This window comes from Olea europaea, unplaced genomic scaffold, assembly GCF_002742605.1.
Source record: "Olea europaea var. sylvestris unplaced genomic scaffold, O_europaea_v1 scaffold978, whole genome shotgun sequence".
NCBI classification, from domain to species: domain Eukaryota; kingdom Viridiplantae; phylum Streptophyta; class Magnoliopsida; order Lamiales; family Oleaceae; genus Olea; species Olea europaea.
The window spans coordinates 117,805-124,397 of record NW_019268287.1 but is presented as its reverse complement, the minus strand read 5'-3'; positions in this window follow the sequence as shown (position 1 = coordinate 124,397).

Sequence of the window (6,593 nt, the reverse complement as noted above, 5' to 3'; positions counted from 1 at the left end):
TCATACTGATAAATGTACATTTGAGAGTACTTTTAGGAAACTATTGCTTAATCTTGTGTAAATATTGTTTATTTTAGTAAAAACTCATTATTGGGCGAGCTTTTGAAGAAAATGAAACGGAAATCGGGCAAAAATGATATATTTGGAACTTTATTATGACGTTGGGGTCAATGTTATTACTTTAGAAGATAAAGGAACTTTATTTCAATTACAAGATACATAAGCTAAATATGAAGCTGATTTCAAGGACCAAACTACAAATAAAAGAAAATACATTGTGCTATGCGATTGCATGTCACAAATCGCTGCGGTCGCAAGGGTTATTTGTAAGAAACAGAAACCAAAACTTCTATACCATGCTATCACAAGCATTTGGGCCATTCGATTGCATGGTACAAATCATGATCTGGACAAGATATTTTGTTTCCTTTTCAATTGTGTCCATTTTTTTGAAGCAAATTCGGGGAACAATTTAACTTACTTTGACCCTTAAATTTCAACATTCTAAATACTTGGACACTGAGAACAATTTCTAGCTAAGCATTGAAGTCCATTAACATCAAAAAGTTGTAGATACAAATCTTGAAATTGAAAATTCAAAACAAGAAATAGATTCCACATCTTTATCCTGTATTTATATATTTTGGGTGATGAATTTCATCTCTTATTGCTATTTTATTATAAATGTCCAAGGCTAAACTTCTTAATGTTGGGATGAAGACGAAACTTACTATTTGAGTATTTTCAATTCAAAGACCAAATATGTATTGAAGATGTGTTGTTGATCGATAATGCATGCATTGTTGAATTACTTGAATGCTCGATTACTATTTAGGTAATTAATTGCTTGTTATGTTTTTCAAGGGGTTCATGATAAATCTAAAACATTGTAGTATCAACATAAGGATCAATAACATTAGGAATGATAGCTTATGGCATTTGTATTTATATAACCATGTAATCGAATGCATTACTTCGCATATGAATTTTGGATGAGATATTACTGGATTGTGCTCAAAATATGTTTGGCTTATTTCAAGAGAAATAGTTGAATATAACTGGAATATCAATTGTTAAGGATAAACAAATCACATTATATAATATATGCTGAGAATTGAAAATAAGAAAATAATATGCGGAATCAGAATTCCAACACCTTATTCTTATATTTAGTTTCATAACACTCCTATTTAATTATTAAGATAATTTAGAAATAAACAAACCAAACATTTTGTTGCTGTTACATTCGTGTTTGATGATAAATTAATACAAATCAATTTAAACCATTATTTTTAATGGGACGATACTTTTTCTCTCTAGACCATGTCGCAAAGCTTACTTCAAGGATCTTCAAAATGGTGTTTGTCGGACTCAATTTCATGTTACATTTCTCTACTAAACAACCAACCCAAACGTCTCCAACCCACTACCAATATATACCTCGGTGGCTTTCAATCTCACCCACAAAAGACAAGATTATGTTGTTGATTTCTAGTCCACAAAGGCATGGAAAAATAATAGAAGAAGATAAGAACAAGATGAAAGCACCAATTTTCTCTCAACTATGGCAGTCAATTTTCAGCAAAAGGAGCAACCACATTTTTCCTCTTTTTCGTACACAAATCACACACTAAACAACTAGAGCAAAGACAACATATATAGGCCAGGTTAGGCTTTAGTTGGACTAATAAAAATGTTAAATGGGACAAGATTCAAAGGCATCCGAAAGGGGGTGTGTGTGTGTGTGTGTGTCTATATATATATATAAACTACTTCCAATGATCCATGTTATTTTAGGGTCGAGCCTTTGGACATGGTTATTGGTAACGATTTCATTCATCGGCTGATGCCTATGAAATTCAATCCAATATTTACATAATAGCTTGAAATTCATTGAATATGAAAAATCCAACAAATCTTCACCTTAATGCTCAATCAACCTACAAGTAATCAAAACACGAAGTTAATACTTGAATAATCAAGGTAAACCAATATAATTAGAATCACGGATCTTATCTCATGTTTCAGATCCAAAATACATACTATGTCTGCTCCACGTACTTACTAGGGCTAAGATCACAAGCAAATACCCAAGTAGAAGCAAATAATCACAGTGAACAATCGAGAGCAAATAAACATGCGATGAAGATATAACATAGAATAACCCACAAATTTTTTCAAAAAAATATTCACACAAAACAATAGATTAACACAAAGTTAATCAAACGAACAGTCAACAAATATACTACAAATGTATAAATGACCCCATAAAAAAAATCTCACCGCACTTATCTTATTTCATTCTGTGTTGCTCACACCTCAAAAACATATATGTCCTCACATCACCCATCATGCTTATAAGACATATCACTCAACTCATGTCTAATTAATAAACCACTATAGATCCTAAGCCCACAAGACAATCCTCTATCACCACATCACTTCTCACAATCTAAATGAATAATGGTTCTCCATCTAATAGAAGTGATAGATGCCTCTATCACACTCCACATGATCAGCGTCTTCACGAATAAAGGATTCCAATATTTAATTACCTCTCCACTCATTATCCAAATGTCAGACTCCATATCCCCGATAGATACCACCAATGTACCCATAGACATCTATACTTCATTCTTACCAATAGACACACAAACACTTACTACTAATGTATTCAAACACACTATGCATGCAACAATTACAAGAAATAATCAAGATAGCTCTCAAATTCAAGCAAATGTACATATCAAACACATTGAAATGTCATATAACCATGCTACAAAATTAAGCAATCACATACATGTAGAAAGGATTACACACAAATGCACATGTAATAACTAGTTTTACTCTCAATAAACCTTACTAAGGTCATCACTCGACCCTCTAGCCACATTTATTTCACCTCCCATCTTATCCTCCTGCTTATCTTTCTTCTTGAGATGGTCTCTCACAAAGTGTCCAAGATTACTACAGCTATAAAACCGCTTATCACTAGATTTGTCCCAATATCTGTCTTTCTTATTATCACCCTCGTCACTTGAGTTACTATTCGAATCACTAATGTCTTAAGCTTTACCCAAATTCATTTGCTTAAACTGAATTCTACTCCTCATCATATATAATTGACCACTCCTCTTATCATCTTTTCAGTCTTAATCTCCATCTCTTTATTTTTAAGAGAATCAATGACAATCTCAAGTGCTAGAGTGTTCCTACTATACTTAATCGCATTCTTAACCTCCCTATATGATTCAAGAATATAATCAAACAAGATAATAGGCTTATACATTTCGGACGCATTCTCATCGATATCTTCAACAAGCTTGTTAAAAGTATTTAGATTGTAATCGAGATCGTTTGAAGGATCCATTTTAAAATGAAAAATCTTTCGAGCAAATGTAATTTATTAGGAGTAGACTTAAGTAAATATAAGTCCTCCAACTTTTCCAAAGTTCTTTAGTGGAATCAAGTCTTTCAACTTCTTTCAAAATCGTGTCAGATAGTCGTAAAATAATTAAAGTTTATAAAAGTTCATCTTATTCTTATTTTTTGTGCTTTTGTCAAATTTGTAGAAAATTCACCATATATGACTTTTGAAATATTTCGTTGAACCCAAATCTCCTTCATTTTTTGTTGCTAAATTGAAAATTCTCCTTTCCAATTGAAAATTTCAACTTCAAAATGTGAAGATATTTTTAAAAAACAAAACAATCAAACTGTACAATAAGTCATACAAAGTAATCCTAAGGCTGCATTATACACCATCCTATATTCCAAGGGTTTTGTGGGATTCGAGATCTCAATATCAAGGGCATGTTTAAACAGGTCAAGTCTAAATATTCTAACAGAATAATCAATGCAACACAAAGGTATGTCAACAAAAATTCAAATTCTTACGCAATGCAATCTCACATAGTGACTAAAAGAAATTAAAGCACAAAATCAATTACCAACTTGCAGTCAGATTCAACACCTCAAAGAGAGCAAATAAATGGTGAGGCACAAGCTGAAGTTGTTGCAACTGCTGAGCTTCCTGACATTGTTAAAACAATTAAAAAAATCTATAAAAATTTGGTTTTTAGTCGTCTCATGATTAATCTCACCTCTTTACTAGTTGATTACGTGTAGTAAAGACAGTGTGAGTTCTTAATTTATGCAGTGGGATAAAGTCGAAGACAAGTATGCTGTGACTTCTCTGGTAGTGGCTGGAGCATTACAGTGTGGGCTTCTTCGGGAATGATCTCAGTAAGAACTATAACCATATCCTAATTTTAGTGTGGCACTGACGTCCTCGAATCAACATTTAGGTGAGAAATCAATGCTAATTTTGCGCACCTAAACTTTCATATAAGGACGTCAGTTATGTCCTGATTTTGCACAAGATAGCCTTAAAACTTTGGTTGCTCTTGTGACAAGCAATTGACAAGCTCTCACTGGTATCTAGTGATCTTGAGTTAGTTGGACAACCCGGCCGGCAATCCAAAAACTTGATCGTTTGATTTCCCATGAGTGGACTGGATCGTAAGCAAGTAATATAATGGTGAATTATGTGTCGAACCCACGAGAATTATGTATTTGATCGAGTTATGGGTATTGGTACCCTTAATCAAATAGCAAATTATAGTTGTAGTAAAATCAATGTCTAATTTTATAGCTAAATTTAAAGCAAAGTAAAAGTTAATCAAATTTGTAAAATGTATTGCTAAGATGTAGAATCCCTCTTACTAATCCATTTTTAGTTCAACAATTTAAAATGACAAATTGAAATCACTATTGTTAGTCAATGTTCCTGTTTTATTTAAAAGCTTCTCTCGACAGCAATAAATTTAATCCTACACACGACCTTTCTATATATCTATGAAAAATACGAACGTGCAAGAAAGCATTAAACGAGTTAGAACATATATAAAAATCATGTGAAGCATAGAGGTGTATTTCTATCCTCTATCGAACTTTATAACGTTTATCACTACGTACTAATGATCCTATTATCTCTCTCAATAATAATAAAATACACAAACAATTCAACTAATGGCTAATTAATTGAAAAGCAAACTAATCAATGATAGACATCCAAACATTCAAGCAAACTAACGTCAATTTAATTATTTAAACCAAAAACTTCATCACAAAAGTTCATCCCATCCTAGCAAAAAATAATTTAGCCAAGGATAATGTTAGAATTAAGTAAAGAAGGGATAAAAGATATAATCAAAAATCCACGAAGCATGATTAATTTCACAATTAAAGCTACTGTTTTGTGTGTGTGTGTACATATACCATTCAATTCAATTCCTTTTTATCGTTCCAGCCACCAACTTTGTTTGCATGTATATATCACCAAAAGCTTGCTCCCATGCAGCCGCCGAATTGTTTAAATGGATAACCCCTCAATTCTTTTTTTTTTTCCCCCAGAAGTAGCCGCCGTTTTTAGTGTTTATCAATTGCTGCCTCTTTTTTCCTCCAACAACTGCCGACTGTTATGCAATTTTCCCCTCCCCTATCTGAGTGTATGATATCCCTCAACTTTTTTCAATGAACTGTCGACTTTTCTCCCTTTTTTTCCGTGTGTTTACATACATACATACATACATATATATATATATATATATATATATATACACACTCTCTCTCTCTCTCTCTCTCTCTCTCTCTCAAGGAACTACCCAAAATCAACCACAATTTTTTGCCTTTTCTCCTTGCCTCTCTGCATGTCTATATGTAAAACAATTTAAGCCCACTTGTTTTATGTTCACAGAGTCCCAAAGCAACCGGGTTTTTTTTTCCTAGAATCCAAGTTCACTTGTTTATTCCAATCCAATTAAACCACTACATTTGTTTGGTCCAATTAAAAATCCCACAAAGCATAATGGGAACACCACACAAATCCTACATTTAAAAATCACATTTCACAACTAACAAACATCTAAAAATCTTTCAAAAATAAGGTGATAATTAAATTTATTAAATATTTAATTATAATATAATTAATTTACTCTAATTAAATTTATTAAATATTTAATTATAATATAATTAATCTTCTCTCTCTCCCACCCCACCCCAAATAATTTATCATACTAAATTTTAAATTCAAACAATTCTCTCTCTCTCAACCCAACCTCAACTCCGGCGACCCAACCTACCTCCGACAACCTGCTCCGGCGATCGCTCCAGCCAGAATTCTAGCGACCCGCCTCACCTCCGACAAGAATTTCGGTGATCGCTCCGACGACCCACCTCGATTCTGGCGACAAATTTTTCGCCGGAAAATATTCCGACAACGATTTAGGCGATTGTTCCAACAAATGACACTGCACATTGTTTCAATTTTTTTGATAAATGACTTTTGACCATTTTCATTGGATTTGTGACATGTACATATTGTGACCTGTGACGAATTCTATTAAATCTGTGATCTAATCAGGCAGGACGAATATTACATAGGATCAATTTCAAAATTAAGAAAATAAAGTTTGAAATTTCAAAAATCATACTATTAAAATTTTCAGCCAATTACTCCAGTGTCCTTCGGCAACTACCTTTTTTTCCCTTTCTTCTTTTTTTTTTTTTTTTTTTTTTGTAATTTCTTTTTT